The 17,344-nt window shown below is 35.4% G+C and overlaps 1 protein-coding gene and 1 non-coding gene across 2 annotated transcripts in view; both read left to right on the top strand.

Moving 5' to 3' along the window:
• SDK2 (sidekick cell adhesion molecule 2) overlaps nt 1–17,344 on the top strand; it is a 426,366-nt gene that overhangs the window by 164,269 nt on the left and 244,753 nt on the right.
• Nucleotides 6,163–6,265, top strand: LOC141541963 (U6 spliceosomal RNA). Its single transcript, XR_012481978.1, has one exon. It is a non-coding gene; the product is annotated as a U6 spliceosomal RNA (small nuclear RNA).

Below are 17,344 nucleotides of genomic sequence, written 5' to 3'. Positions count from 1 at the left end.
TTTGCATTAATACCCAGCAATTTAATTATTACACACTGGTGGTAGTTTATTACCCACCAGTTTCATCAGCTTCAAAGACTGTAGCCCTACTGGTGTGGACTGTTAGAAAGGGAAAGTTACCATTGGCGATCAGGTCTTAGAAACAGGAATGGTAGACACTGAGAATTAGGATTCCTGGGTTCCATTGCCCACAGGGATGAGCTTTCAAATGGGCACTTGAAGAAATATAGTTGCATCAAGCACTGGGATACAATGGACAAACTAGCCTACCTTTTTGTGTGATTTACATTGCTGAGTATGAGTATGAATGACAAAGTTATGGAAAGCTTGCCTTGGCCGGAGGTGCTTTCACATTTCCCTCTGTATTTGTTCTCTCTCTGTGGAAAGTAGCCTTGAGATTACAGAGCATTTCTGTATTTCCTCAGGAGAGCCAACAAAATAATGTGAAAGAAACTGAAGTTGAGTCACATCTCACACGGGGTTTAGTTTTAGTGGGGAAGATGAAAATCAGGCATCATAGCAATTACCTTTGAAAATTGCTAAAATTGTCTGATTTTGAATTCTTCCTCACCAGATGGCTTCTCAAACCAGTAGGTTTGAGCAACACATACAGGTTAAGAGTCTGTTCCGACAATGTCGTCATTGCTAGGCTCACATTTATATTCTAGGGCTTTCAGTTTCAAGTTTAATGCCTTTTCAGTCTTCACTACTGCCTTTACCACTTTTAATTAAGCTAGAATGAGCATTGCTTCCTTAGTTGGATGGAATATAACTTAAGGAGCAAATTCATTCATTCATTCAATAGATATTTTATTCAATAGATAACTACTATCTATTGCAAGATTATATTGCAGGGAATGCCCAAATGAATATAGATGTTATCACAGGATAAAACCTCAGAAAGAAAAGAATCAGAATGAGAAATTCAAGAAAGGCCCAAGCAGCATAGTGTTGTAATTCAGTTATTTCAATCTGGTCTGGTTCTTTGTGACCAATTTAGAAATTTTCTTGGCAAAGATACTAGAAGGGTTTGCCATTTTCTTGTCCAGCTCATTTTATAGATGAAGAAACTGAGGCAGACAGGATTAAGTGACTTGCCCAGAGTCACAGAGCTAAAACTTTCTGAGGCTGCATTTGAATAGTTTCCTAACTCCCAGACTAGCATTCTATCCACTATGCCTCCAGCATGGTAAGAAATCAGAAAACCTGGATTCAGATCCTGGTTGTGGGATCTTAGACAAACCGTCTACCTTCCCTAAGCCACACATTCTTCATCTGTAAAATAATAAAAAGTTGAAGTACTTAGTTTCTAAAGTCCATTCTGACTTCCAACTCCCCAAGTATAAAATCTGAAGACAAACTTTTCAGCTGACTTCAAGTCATTGACTTTCCTTCTCTAGGTCTGCCATCTTGGCAACTAGGTGGCCCAGTGGATGGAACACTGAACCGGGAATCAGGAAGATTTGAGTCCAAATCTGGCCTCATATACTTAGAAGCTGTGTGACCCTAGCAAGTCACGTAATTTATCTGTTTCCACATGTGTAAAACAGAGATAATAGCAATAGTGGTTGTGTAGATCAAGTGAAGACAATATTTATAGTCCTTAATGCAGTGCCTAGAACATAGTAGTGTTTAATAAATGCTTCTTTCCTGCCTTCCTATTAAAATAGGAGACTAGACTCAGAGTTGTTGCTGCACCTAAAGTCACTGAGAATAAATGAGGTATTTACAGTGAGATACATTGAAGCTCTTTGTGAGAAAATAACAGATTTTGGTGTAATTGTTATTCTTTTATAGCTCATGTTGACTCTAGTCATAATATACTAGAACACTAAGGGCCCTGTTAGCCAAAAACACTTTAGTCGATGACATTAATTTAAACTTTGTGAGTCCCTGAGCAAAAATGTCAGAAAGGGTATTCTTCTTTTTATTAATTACAAATAAACACATCTTCAGGTGAACTTTTTCCCCATGAGTTTCCCAGCAGGGCAGAGGCTGCTTTGGTGGTATTAACACCTATTTCTGGTGATATAGTCGACATCCAGAAGCTATACAACTTGTGAGTATGTGTGTATACATGTTATTGCTATTTTTAAAGTTTTATTGATATCTTTTGTTTATTATCACCTACGTACCCAGCTCATATCACTTTATCCCCCTACCAGAGGATTGTCCTTATAACAAAGAAATAAAAGAGAAAAAAAAAAAACAGTTAAGGACTAACTCAAGACATCAACATCTGACTTTGCTGGCTTCCTTCAAGTTCCAGCTAAAATTCCACCTTGTATAAGAACTCTTTTTCAATCCCCCTTAATGCCAGTGCCTTCCTTCTGTTAATTAGTCCTTATTTCCTAATCATTTACAGGTTGACTCCTTGAGAACAGATTCTGATTTTTGTTTTTCTTTGTATCTTCAGCACTTAGCACATAGTAAGTACTTAATAAATGCATATTGGCTAAGTGGCTAATTTTTATTGAATGTAATATTTCATATTGTCCCCACCTCTCTACACAAGAAAAGGAGATTCATTCCTATTGCTGTCCTTTGGGACCAAAAAGGAAGGGAGAAAACCATTTAATTAAATAAATTCAAAACAGAACTCATTCTTCCTCCCTAAATCTTCCCCTTTTCCAGACTTCCTTATTTCTTACTTCTTCTTATAGTCTCCCACAATCATAACTTCAATATTATTCTAAATGTCTCACTTTCCTCACCCCACATATCCAATCAAATTCCAAATCTTGATATTTATGCTTCCACATGTCTACCATCTTACCCTTTTTTCTGCTCATACTACTAACTTTGCAGGTGAGGTCTTCATCACCTTTTGCTTGAACTATTACAACAACCTTTTCTCTCTTCCTGTCCAATCAGGTCCATCTTACACACAATCTTCAAAGTGATGTTCTTCAAGTGAAGATTGAATTATATCATTCCTCTCTTAACTCAAATGGGTCCTAGTTTTAAAGTTCTTTACAATCTTGCTTCATTTCTAGCCTCATTGGACATTACCTACTCTCTAATAAATATTAAAAAACAATATGCATATATTAAAAAAAGAAATGTAGCTCATGTCATTTTCTACATAGAGTTTTTCCAAGTTCCCCTAAGGGCTAGTGCCTTTTCCCAAAAATTATTTTATATTTAGCCACTTTGTATTTCATTGTACTTAACATATTTATATTTATTCTGCATATATTGAACTATATCTTCATTGTTACCCTCATTAGGACCTACACTTTTTAGGAGTAGGGATGACTGCATTCATTCTATTTTTATCCCCAGGGTCCTATATAATGTTCAGCACACAGTAGGTGCTTAGTAAATATTTGTGGATGATTGACATTGTTTTTCTGGCTGTATGTTGTTTTCTGGTTCTCCTTCAAGGTGTTTCAGTTGATGTAAAATTCATGTTTCTCTGTATTAATCAAATTCATGTTTCATATAATATTGCATTAATCTATCACATTCATCTACCACAATATTTTTTTAGTTATTTCACTAACTGTAAAAATTGGACAGGTTTAATTAATACCCACTAGTTTAATATCACCCATTAATTTAATTATGCCTATTAGTGGTAGTCATTATCCACTAGTTCTATGGGTTTCAAAGATGGCAACCCCTACTGGTATTTTGTAAGAAATGGAAGGTCACCATCAATCAGGGCTTAGATCAATCAGTGGATAGCTACTTTGTAGTCACACCAATCTTAAAACATAATATGATGGAGTCAGTAATAGATGTTAGAGTAATAGAGTTAAAGAAGAGATCTCTTCAAGATCCTTTAGCCATAGATCCACAGGATTTAGAGCTGGAAAGAACCTTCCAGATCATTTCATCAACTTCATCCCTTACTTCTCACCTCTCCATTTCACTATTGCGCAATTGAAAAAACAAGTTAGGCAGAGTATGGATCAGAACTCAGAGTTTCTTCCTCCTGATCTAATATGTTCCAGTCCTACTTCTCCATGAATGATAAATTCTCAGTTCCTTAAGAGACCAACTAAACTAATTGCTGGAATACCAAACTCTTTTCATTTCTTTAGATTATAAGTTCCAATTCAGGCCTAATTCATTCATCCATTTAGAACTCATTCATTTGTTCATTCGTTCATTCGGCAGATATTTCTTCATCCCTTGCTTCCAGATCAAGACATTGTTCAAGATTCTGGAGAGATACCATTTCCTAGGAAGAAAGAATGAGGACTACATTGGTGATTTCATTTGGACAGTAAACACCAGAGGCATAAAATAGATGCTGGCCCCTGAATAGGTCAACAGACTCAGCTCCCACCCCTCAGACGTTCAAGCCTTGCCATATCTGTCTTTTAAGCTTATCAATTTAGCAGATAGTCAACTCACCCAATTAGAGTAAATCTTCATTCAAAGAAATTGATGATTCTTTTCATTATATTCTTTTCCAACATGATTCTCCAAAGGGGAAATCTATGTTGCTCCAACAGCATAATTAATTACACTATACTTTCAGGTCCACAACATCATAAGGGACCTAAATTCTGAAAGACATAAGATTAAATTAAGGAGGGTATATAGCTCCTTCCTTGGTTAATGAATTACTTTATATATACAGTGTATATACATATATATATATATGTGTGTGTGTGTATGTATATACACATATATATACACATACACCCACACACACACATATATATATGTATATATATATATATATATATCTATAGATATATATATAGATATATACAGGTAGTACCTAGTTATAAAACTGGATTAGGCATCTGCCAAAAAGGGGTGAGGGGAAGGAGGGAGAGAGAAGAAGATTCATGAGTTCAATGAGTCTAGGCATAAATTATCATTTCACTTGTGGCAGAATGAATCTAGTACTGAGAGAGAGAAAGAAGGTGGGATGGGACAAGTAGTTGGGAAAGGTACTTTGGGTGAAGGCAAGCATGGAGGCAGAGATGTCAGAGGTTGGAGCAGGTGTCATTAAAGATCTGATTTTCATATTTTATGAGGAGATTGAAGCTTTCTCATGGGACATGAGATGATAAAGGTAAGGATAGGAGAAAGAAAAGGGAAAGGCTAGCAATGATTTGTGCTAGTATCTAACTCTCTACCATTCCATGTTTCTTCATGTCTCTTCCCAATAAACCAGAGATGAGTAGATAGAAGCAGCTGTGTCCTTTCCCCTTCTTTTGTTCCCTTTTTCATGTCAGGCCAATGTATCTGGCCCCTGGAATTTAGATTCCTTACCTTAGCATTTGATCTCTTCTTATTTGTCATTCACTTGTAACTAAACCATTTGGTTTGCTTGATTGTCTGATCCTCCACCTGCACCACCTTTAATTCTTTTCCTCTGATCCTCCTGCTCCCACAACATGCCAAATGTGCTGCCTAGACTACAAAGCCTTTCTAATTTTCCCTTCCAGTCTCACACACAGACTTCAAATTATTCACACTAACCGTCTGCATTCCCCACTGATGCTGGTTTCAATGACCTGTTACTATCCCCCAGCCCTGCTACTGAACTATTCTGCTGGAGAATTGACAAGCCAGTACATGAATAAGGAAGATCTAAAAAATTGGCAGGACCGATTGGAGCTCTTTTGGTTCCATCTTTTTATGATGACGTGACTCTATGGCCACCTATAGCTTCTCATCCTTAATTTAGTACTTGGAACTGGAAGTATTTAGGGTTCAGGAGTGAGACCATGAAGAATAGGACAGTCTAGGTTTAAAAAATGTGTTTTGAGGGAGAAAAGAGTTAGATATTTACAGTATCATATATCTAGAAGGATGCTCAGAAGTCATCTAGTCCAACTCCTTCATTTTGTAGGTGAGGAAACTAAGATAAAGGTACTTAACCAGTATCAGGCAGTCTGTCAATAGCAGAGCTACATTTCAAACTCAGGTCTTGAGATTTCAAATTCAGAACTGAAAATCTATTTAAATTTTCTTTTTTGTTAATGAAGTTAATAATCAATGGAACATCAACAAACATTACAATGTAAAAAGTAAGGAAAAATTATATATGATGCTATTAACGTGTTATATGCAGTTTAACAAGGTAGTAACAAGAATTGTTTTGTTTGTGGCCCCTTTTGAACTTTTTGGTTTTTTCTGTGCATTAATGTTTATTGATGCTCTATTTTTGCTTTCCTTTTACATCTCTAATGCTTGCTTTGGCAGCACATATACTAAAACTGGAAAGATACAGAGAAGAGTAGCATAGACCCTGCACAAGGATGACACGGAAATTTGTGAACCTTTTATATCTTTTATCAGTTAGTTATTTTTCAGACATTTCCAGCTCTTAGTGTGACCCCATTTGGGGTTTTCTTGGCAAAGATACCAGAGTGGTTTGCTATTTCCTTCTCTGGCTCATTTTACAAAAGAGAAACTAAGGTAAACAGAGTTAAGTTACTTGCCTAGGGTCACATAGTTAATAAGTATCTGAAGCCAGATTTAAACTCAGGAACATGAGTCTTTCTGACTTCAGATCCAATTGTCTATCCACTGTACTACTTAGGTACCCTAACCCTACTAAATCATCTCCAATGTCAATGAAAATTTGCCCTCATAATAAATAGGTATAGTCAAGCAAAATAAATCAATATATTGCCCATATCTGAAAACATATCTCATTCTGCATTTCTAACCCATCATATCTCTGCCAAGAGACAAGAAACATGTTTCATCATCTTTGGTTAGAGTTTTGAAATTTTCATAATTGATTTCCTTTATATTATTGTGTTCATTGTATAAATTATTTTCTGGTTTTCCATATCACTTTGTATATTTATTTCTCCTTATGGTACAACATCAAAAAGTAATGCTATAAATATTTTTGTATAGATGAGGCCTCTTCCCTCTGTTTTTAACCTCTGGGTGATATCACTAGGTCAAAGGATATGTAGAGTTTAGTGATGTTAGGGGGAATAGTTCCAATTGTATCTTTCCTTTCTTTATTTTCTGTTTTTTTCTTCTCCTTCCTAACTCTCTCTCTCACTTCTTTTCTTCTTTCTTCTTTCTCTTTCTTTTTCTTTTCCTTCCTTCCTTCCTCTCTTCATCCCTCTCTTTCTTTCTTTTTTGCTTCCTCCCTTCCTCTCTACCTCTTTCTTTCTTCCTTTCTCCCTCCCTCCCTTTATTTATTTAATTCTCTTTTTCTTTTTTCTTTCTCTCTTTCTTCCTTTCACAATTGACCAAAGGAGGCTTATTAAATCATAATATTTTTAAGGACATTCAGCAGGGACATGGCATTAATTCAGGTGAATGCAGCTTCCCTGATTCTGTGTTGGCTAGGCTGATAACCTATTAAGGAATTCGTGACTCCTCATCCTCTTGCTTTTGTACCTAGGATATCAGAAAATTTAACCTATGATTCAAGTCTTATCACCTTGGATCAATTAATGCTGAAGGATGATTTCAGTGCCTTAAAAATAATTTGTCAACTATCAAACATTTTTCTCCTTCCCATCTCTCCCTTTCCCCACTAGAAAAAAAAATAAATTCCTCATAACACATAAGCATGGTCAAGCAAAACAAATCTTCTTGTATGTCTGTGGATAGAAATATGTGTCTCGTTCTGCATTTAGTCCATCAGTGTTCTGACAGGATTTGGATAGCATTCTTCATTATTACTTCTCTATAAATATGGTGGCTTATGCATTGATCAGATTTCTCAAGTGTTTCAAAATTGTTTTTTTGTTCGTTTGTTTTTTTTTGTTGTTGTTTTTTTTACAATGGCATAAGTTGTTCTGGTTTTGTTCACTTCACTTTTTAATAGTTCATGCTAGTTTTCCCAGGTTTTTTGAAGCTATCTTTTTCTTGCAGCACAATAGTATTATATTATATTCATATACTATAATTTGTTCAGACTTTCCCAAATTATTTATCACCTTTTTCATTTCCAGTTTTGAGTTCTTCTGATCATTACCAAAAAAAACCCACTATAAATATTTTTATACCTAAATTTTTTTTCTTTTTTTGCTCTCTTTGGAAAAATAAATCTAGTAGTGCTATTGCTATTGTTTTACAGACTGTTTGGACCTATTCACATTTCCATTAATAATGCCTTATTAAATTTGCTTTTTCTTATCCCCTCCAACAAATGCCATCTTCCTCCTTTTGACATCACATTATCAATGTGATAGCTATGAACTAAAACTATAACGATATTTAAATTTCTGTTCTCTTATTAATAGTAACATTGAGCATTTTTTTCAAATGGATGTTGATCCCTTGCATTTCTTTTTTTTGAAAATGTAATGATCAGCAATTTAGTATATTAGCCACTTTTTTCCAAATCTCTTTAGCTCTCTGGCCCTTAAATAAAGGACAGGAGGAGGATGGAATTATGTATCATATATAAAATTGCAGTATGGTTTAATAATAGTTAGAAACCCAATCTCATAGGTAATAAGAGCTGGGTTCAAATCCTGCTTTGATACATACCAGCCATATAACCCTGAGCAGATCACTTCATTTCTCAGTTCCTCAGGCCACTCTCTAAAACAATAGTTACAGAAAAGGTGCCAACTTGTAATGGTAGAGGAAGTTCCTTTTACTAATGAAATCAGTCATCCAATTCCTATCCTCATTAAATCCACAGGGGGCAAAAGAATCCCAATAAGGTAAAGTCTTCATGAATTCACACCAGAGGGTTCTACTCCTTAGAGAGCTATCAACATCTTTCTTCCCCCACTAACCTCCAAATACTAATAGCAGGAGCACAGGTTATCTCACAGATTTGTGAAAGGACTTCATATTAGAATCTCCCACCACTGAAGAAACTCTTCTGGACTTTCTCTAATCTCCTAAGGACTAGTCCTATCTCTATTTACCTGTGTCAAGCTGATATGTAGAATGAAGCAGGTAAATTGAGGGATATTTTAAAAGTGCAGAGACTTTGCACTATCTACAACTATCCATTCATATCCCTATGTCCCACACCACCCCCCAAAAATTATAGAACTTGATTCTTCCCAACCATCGGAAGAGCAAAGGAATTAATTAGGGCAGAGTGCCAGCACATATGGCTATGCACTGAGCTTGATGAAATGGAAGTTAAAATTGAACTGGGACTTGTCCTTCTTTCTAGAGGATATTCAGAACAAAGGACCCAGGCCAGCAAATTCTATATCTCCCAGCTCAAGGAGTCTAAAGTAGCTTTGCATCGCAGAATTGAGTCTCCCTACTAACAAATAAGGACCAGAAAATGAGTTTTGGAGAAATAAAAGGCAAGACTTAAAAACCAAAGATTTTAAGAGTGGGGGAAAAAAGCTTCAATAAAATATTATTGCATAAAGACACAAATCAGCATCGAGGATCCTAAAACTAGAACAACAGAAAAGTAAATATGAGAGAATATAAAGCTCTCTTAACAAATATTATAACAGTGGAAAATGAACCAATGCCTAATGAAATACAGAATCCTATGGACTCCCAAGAGAGAATAGAGCAACAACAATAAACTGCAGAATCATTCAAAAGAAAAATGAAATCCATAAAAAGAAAACATTCAAGATGAATATAGGTCAAAACATATAGCTCTCAACACAGAATTTCAAAATTCAATTAGCAGATTAGGAAAAAATGAATCCATATTATATTCTTCTCTAAAGAAATAGCAGAGAGATTAACAATTTTGGAATACAAGAGTACTGAAGTGGGAAAAGCTGGCAGAAGAGATTCAAAAATAATGTTAAAATAATATATAAATTTTATATAAGCCACAGTGACTGACTTTGAAAGCAGGGTATGCAGAGATAACTTAAGGAACATAGGTTTTCCAGAATAATGTGATATTAAAAAAACCCTGAACAAGAAATAATATAAGAATACTTCTCCAGTCTCCTGAATATAGACAACAAAGCATCAACAAGAGAAACCACAAATAACATCAAGGTGGGAAGAAAAATGTTTCAAATACCATGAAATGTACTGGTGAAATTTAATAATTTCACTGACAGGAGAGATGAACATTCAACATCTCCTCTGTGCCCACTCACTCAACCTTCATTTATATTAGTAGGTTGAACCCTCAAAGGACAGCTGCTACTCTTCCCCTTTAGGCATCTAAGGGTAATCCAGAGGGGTTATGGCTCCTGACACTATCATTCAGAAGTCCTCATCTGATGTGCTCCATTATAATAATCAACCTTTAACATCAATTAAGTTTTACAAAAAGATATTTATTGAAAACATAAAAAGGGTAGTTATAAAACAATACTCCAAAATTGAGAATCATATTCATTCTTCTATACACATATGATCCCCAAGGAAAGTGGTCTCAGACTTAAAGCACAAAGGTAATGAGCTGGTTTAATACACTCCTAGCCGAGATCTCGTAGGTTATTTAGTAGTTATGTTGGCTCCTCATCACTCAACTTTTGCTGATATCAGCTTCAATTATAAGTGAAACCACTCTATTGGAGCTAATGGATTCCCCAAACACCCTTACATGTTTGTGTAAGGAAAGCTTCAAGAACTTCAGGAAGATTTCAAGTATTGGGATGTCATTGACTGATTATATATGTTTGTTTTCATTCCCTAAATATGTGGGATATGAGAACTTTGTCCTTCAAAGATATTTTTCCAATTAGCTTTTTATATTTCAACTATACAGATTTTTCTTGTATAAAAGTTTTTCAATTTTATCTAACTGAAATTGCTGAATTCATATTCTATGATTATCTCTACCCCTTATTTAAGTAAGAATACTCCCTGTACTCAGTTTTGAAAGGCATTTTCCTAGCTTCTCTTCTACATTTTTTATGTTATATATAATTCATATATTTAAGATATGTTTTAGTGTGTATGCACACATAAACATCTGTATATAGATATGTATTCCATTAAATTATACATTCAGATTATGTGTTCATTTGGAAATTGTTGTGACATATGGTGTAAAATATTGGTAAGAAGTTTTCTCTTAGGCTGTTTTCAAGTTTTTTATAGCAGTTTTTGTCAAAGAGGGAATCTTTATCTTAGTAGTTAATATCTTTGTGCTTATTGAACACTGTGCCACTTAGTCTTTTTTAGATAATTTGATTGATTAGCTTTTCAATTAGTTTTTGTTTAGTCATTTTTTCAGTCATGTCCAACTCTTCATGACCCCATTTGGGTTTTGTTTTTTTTTTGCAAATAATAGTGTGGTTTTGTTATTTCCTTCTTCATTCCATTTTACAGATGAAGAAATGAGGCAAACAGGGTTAAGTGACTTGCTCAGGATCACATGGTAGAAAGTGTCTGATGCCAGATTTGAAATCAACAAAATGAATTCTGCTGATTCCAGGCTGGGCACTTTATCCACTGTACCACCAAGCTATCCTTTTATGTTTTGACCCAGTACCAAATAATGTTGATGATTACTGCTTATACTATAATTTGAAGCCTAATACTATCGTGCCCTTCTCCTTTCTATTGTTTCTATTATTCCCTTTGCAATTCTTTGGCATCTTGCTCTTGCAGATAAATTTTGTTTTTATGATGGATAGTTGGATAGTTTGATTGGTATAGTACTAAGCCTTTAAATTAATTTAAATATTATCATTTGTATTTTATTAGTATAGTCTAGCAATGAAAATTTCTATCTTTTCAATTATATCTCATTTTTTATCATTGGAAAGAGTGGTTTGTAGTTGTACCTATATAAATCCTGAATGTGTCTTGGTAGATTGACTTCCAGATAGTTTATATATTTTATAGTTATTTTGAATGGCACTTCCTTTTCTATCTCCTCTTGATGCATTTTGTTAGTAATGTGCAGAAAGGTTGATGTTTATTGTGGGTTTACTGCCTCTATTCTGGCTTAACTCAGTCCAATTAAATAATTATTTGTCAAAATGCTACTCTGTGTGAGAATCCATTCTTGGTTCTGGGAATGCAAAAATTAAATTTCTGGCCTCCAAAAACTTAGTCAGTTGACAAGTATTTATTAATGCTTTCTATGTGCCAAGAACTGTGCTAAGCATTGGCTATACAAAGAAAGGCCAAAACACACTTTTTTTAAGTAATATGATTTAATGACGGAAGACAAGCAAATAATTTTATGAATACGTTTAAATTAAAAGTAATATCACAGGGAAAGTAATGGGTGGGGAAAGGGAGCAGAAGAAACCAAGAAAGGCTTCCTGAAGAAGATGGTATTTGAGCTAAATCTTTAGGGAAGATAAAAGATAAAAATGAAGAGGTAGATTATTCTAGACATGGGAGACAATTAATGGAGAGATGGAGAACAAGTCTGACAATAGTGAGTAGATTAATAGAATTAGAACATAAAATAAGTGAAAGAGAATTAAATGTAAAATTAGATGATGTAATTATAAAAATTAGATGTAAAAGTATGATGCAACTAGGTCATAAGAAATTTTAAATGTCAAATAAAATATTATATTTGATCTTTGAGGTTATATGGAGCCACTGGAATCTATTGAGTGGGAGTTAATGTGGGGGGAGGGAAGGAGTGACAGACCTGCATTTTAGGAAATTTGTTGTGGTAGCTCAGTAGAAGAGTGAAACATGAGACAGGAAGACTAATTAGAAGACTATTCCCATAGTCCAGGAGTGAGGGATAAGGCCCTAAACTTGGGTGGCAGACATATTAATCTAGAAAAATTAATACATATGAAAGATATTATGAAGATAGAAATGATAAAATTTCAAAATATCTTGGATGTAATTACAAAAGAGAAGTCGAGGATGACACCAGAGTTGTGACCTTAAGCAAACTGGAGGGTGATGATAGCCTCAACAGGAAAATAGAAATTCAGAAGATCATATAAGGGAAAAGATAATGAATGTCTGTTGTTGGGTTGTTTTTTTTGGGGGGGGAGGAGGAGGAAGTTTGAGATAACTGTAGAATATGCAACTGAGATGTCCAAAAAATAGCTGATCATCATCAGACCCAGGAGAGAGATTAGAGTTGAAAATGTGAATCTGAGAATTCTCTTTATAGAAAGCCTAATTGAAGCCATGGGACCTAATGATGTGAGATAATATAGAGGGGAAAAAAAGAAGAGAGCCTGGGGTAAAACTCTGGGGGAACCCAAAGTAGTAGGCATGATCTGGATAAAGATACAACAGAGGAGTCCATGAAATGGTCAGATAAGTAAAAGGAGAAGCAAGAGAAATCAAGAGCCTAGAGAGGAGAGAGTATTCAAGGAGAAATGTTGGTTATCAGTGTCAAACGTAGAGGTCAGGAAGGATGAGCCATTAGTTTTGTGAGTTAAGAGGTCATTGATATAACTTTTGAGACTACAATTTTAGTTGAATGGTATGGTCTGGTTCTAGATTGCCACTGTTTTAGAATAGAATGAGAGGAAAGGAAGTTAAGGCACCTGTTCTCTTAAAGAAATTATCTAAGAAGGGGAGAAAAAATATTGGAGGATTTCAAGGAGAGTAAGATCAACTAATGTTTTGCTAAGAATCATGAAATGGTGTGTGTGTGTGTGTGTGTGTGTGTGTGTGTGTGTGTGTGTGTGTGTGTGTTTGTAAGTTACAAAGAAGGAAGCAATAGATAGGAAGAGACTGAAGATTATAGAGAGTGGAGATGATAGTAAGAACAATCTGCTGGAGAAAATGAGGCGATGATATCAAGGGTTCACATAGAGATGTTTGTCTTGGCGAGGGCTAGCCCTACATTCAAGACAAGACCAACATAAAAGAGGAAATGTGAAAGAAAAAAACCTGAAGCACGTCAGAATCACATGAGATGAGAAGGGAAAAAGAGGGTCATGTCACCAAACAGCTTCAGTTTTTCAATGAAGGCCAGAGTAAGGATGCTACAAAGGGTTGAGGGAATGAAAAGGTTGGGAAAAGCTTTTGTCATAAGCAGGATAATGCATCATTTGAGGAATTATTAAAGAATTGCTTTGTGGCAATGGAGATTCATTGACATAATGTAATATAAATTTGTAGTGGAATTAATTAGCAGGATTTTATTATTTTCTAAAGTTCTATTCAAAAGTGAGGCATTAGGAGTGGAAAAAATAGATAGTAAGAAAGTAGTCCAAGATGTAGCAAGGTTTGATCTGCAATAAGACAAAACAAGAAATTTTGGTGGAGAGGATTGTGTGAGAGGATTGTGTAAAGAGAATTGACAGAAGAGTCACCATTAGGAAGGAAGTATGGCTTGTGGCAAGATAATAAATTATTTGGTTCAATGGGATAAGAGATCATTGTAAAGATAAAAAAGGCAGAAGGAAAGTTGACATAATAAAATGATTAGATAAAGAATGTTTGATTTCAAAAATATGATGGTGGAACACTTGTGGGTATTGGCAAGTTCAAGAGTATGTCTATCTCTGCACGTAGCTTAGGTGGAGTGAAGGAATTGAGTAGATTTAGAAACTACAAAGTTAGGGTAGGTGAGAGAACATCAGCAAGTATGTTAAAATCCCCTTGGACAAATAAATCAAAGGACACCTGGATGGCATAGTAGATAGAGCATATACCTTGGAATCAGGAGGATATGAGTTCAAATGTGGCCTCAGACACTTAATACTTCTTAGTTGTATGACTCTAGGCAAGTCACTTAACCCCAATTACTTCTCAAAAACAAAACAAACAAATAAACTAAAAGGAAACATAAACCTCTATACAAATTAAAGCATGATAGAAGGCCAAACAGTGTTGTGAGATTTAAGGGAAAAGAGATCATTTCCAGATTAGGAATAGTGAGAGATTAGGAAAGCATTCATGGAGAAAATGATACCTGAGCTAACATTTGAAAGAAATAGGCAGATTTTAACAGGTAGAAGAGGCTTGGGGTGATTGGAGCAAAGACACAGAAGTAAGAAAGGAAAGAACAAGACTAGAAAATTACAAGTTAAGTTTGACTGAAGTATAGAGTTTATGAAAGGGAATAATGTGTGATAAGGCTAGATAGGTAAGGTAGCTAGTAGGGCCAGGTTGGAGCATCTTGACTATTAGGTCAAATGGAGAGCCTCTGAAAACTTTGTATATGACCCACATTTATAAAATCAGATTTTTCTGTTAAGCAACAAGATCCATGAATGTGGTCCTAGAAGAGAAATTATATTTTTTTCCTAGGAAAGGACTTCAAACTCAGATCTTCCTGATTCCTTATGGCTCACTACTCTATATACTAAATTTCTCACAAGAGTGCAAAAATAGTTCTAAAAACCACGCCTATTAAGCTGCTAGAAGTTGAAAGCTTGAGCTGTCCCTGAGGAAGCAAGCAGAAGCTTTTTCATCTGTACCCAAGCCAGACTTCTGTTCCATTAAAAATATTTTGGGTGCCAAGGCCCTAGGGCTAACAAAAATTAAAATTTCAGGTTCTCTAGGTGATGGCCAGAAGTGTCTGAGACAATATCCCTTGGGTTAGCAATCTGTTGCCTCAGACATTTAATAATTATACAATGCACAATCCTGTACCTGGGGCATCTTCCAACTAAGATCAAAGATGAAAGAATTCCCTGCCATCTTCTACCATGTTCCTTCTTTTGTGATACTGATATAACCTGACTAGAAGACCTAAATTTGACTTAATGGGTGTTGCTGAGAATTGACACTTTGGAATCAGAAGATTTAGGCTTAAATACTGATTATGGCACTAACTGGGTGACCTTAGGAGAGTCACTTTTCATTTCTGAGTCTGATTCCTCATTTTTAAAAAATGAGGGGGTTGGATATTGCGACGTTGAGCAAACTATATGACCTTTCAATGCAACTCTCTAAGCCCACAGATTGCAGAGCAATTGCAGATATGCTTTGGTAAAGGCATTTTCCTCACTGGGAAGTCCTGTACACATAGGTAACCCCCAAAAGAGGAGAATGAACTCAATGATCCTCAAAATTCCTTCTAATTCTAATATTTTGTATTTCAATGGTGGTATTTAGCTGGCTATATATTCAGTTGTTTTTCTAGTTTGGGTGATCCCAACATGCCCCTGTACGTATAAAAAGTTTGCAGGAACTTGGAAGGCAGATCCTTAATTTGGGGGTAAGGAACCTCCAAGAATACTAGCATCCAGACAGCCATGGATTACAGTCCAGGAATAACCTCACCCCTCACCTGTCTGAAGATCACTATTTTCCATATTCTCTTCTCCATCCTATTTCAGGTAGTTCCTGAATAAAGAATTCTGTGTCCTGTCCTACAAGTGATTTTGTCCCAGATGCCAGAAATCCTAGTTATGGCCCTATTGTCCACTTCCAGTATTTGTAGACATTTAATGAATTTTTTGTAAATAATCTGTAAATTCCATGAAAATCCAAATATTAAATGATGGAGTGCTCTTCTTTTTCCAGTATACACAAGTATTTTATTACAAGTGTGTGTGTGTGGGGGGGGGGGAATCATGGTATCCAATAGAAATGGTTCCTTTTTATTTGAAAGTTTGGACATCTCAGTCTCCTATCCAAATTTTTAAGAATTCTAAGAAGAATGAGAATTAGGGCAAGAGAAAGCATGTTATTTCTCAGAATTTGGAAAATAAGTGGTCCTTTAGAGTAGGTCTTAGAAAATTAGGGTGACTCTGATGCTTTGTCAATATAACAATGAGCAATATTACAGTAGATACCGTATTCTTGTTTATCTTCAACACCCCCATGTATTCAACACACACCACAAGACCATCCTCTAACGACAGAGAGTATATATACATTCATTATTATTCTCTTCCTTTTCCTATTCCCCTGCACTTTTCTCCAAGGTCCAAGGAAAGAGCTTTTCTGGATATTTGGTTTGGAGCCAAGAAAGAACTATAGTATGGCAAAGAAAGAACCCTTTGGGCTTTCCCTCCAAAAAATAAAAAAATAAAAGATTAGATTATTTTTCTTAAAGGGAAAAAAATTGACATTAGCTTCCCTATGGGGCCATTTAGCCCCAAGAGCCTGGTATCTGAAGATTATAATGGGAGTAGTTAGTGGAAAATCAAAGGCAAAAAAGACAACCCACAAGCCCCAGGCTTGTTACAGAAAATTAAAAAGAAATCTAGACCTAAGGGAAGACCCTTCACTCCCTGCTTCTGAAAGCTTTTTCATCATTCAGATCAATCAATCAACAAGTATTTATTGTGTCAGTCACTTTACTAGGCACTGGGGATACAAAGACAAAATGGATAATTGGGTTTAAGTAGCTCATATTCTATCCATGGAGTTAACATGAATATGAATAAATATAAACAAAATATCGATATAAATTGTAGCTACTGAGGAAATTTTTTTTAAAATTATGAAAGTGTCAACTTAGCACAATTTTGAAGGAAACTAGGTAGCAGTGAGATGAAAGTTCATTCCAAGCATCGCATCCAACCAATGGCAGAGGCTGGAGATAGTGACATTTGTAAGGAGGAAGAAAAAGAGTAGAATCCATGTAGGTGATATATAT

The sequence above is a fragment of the Sminthopsis crassicaudata genome, chromosome 4 (assembly GCF_048593235.1).
Source record: "Sminthopsis crassicaudata isolate SCR6 chromosome 4, ASM4859323v1, whole genome shotgun sequence".
Classification (NCBI taxonomy): Eukaryota; Metazoa; Chordata; class Mammalia; order Dasyuromorphia; family Dasyuridae; genus Sminthopsis; species Sminthopsis crassicaudata.
Note: the sequence above shows the minus strand (reverse complement) of the source record. Positions and strands in the feature narration are given on the sequence as shown.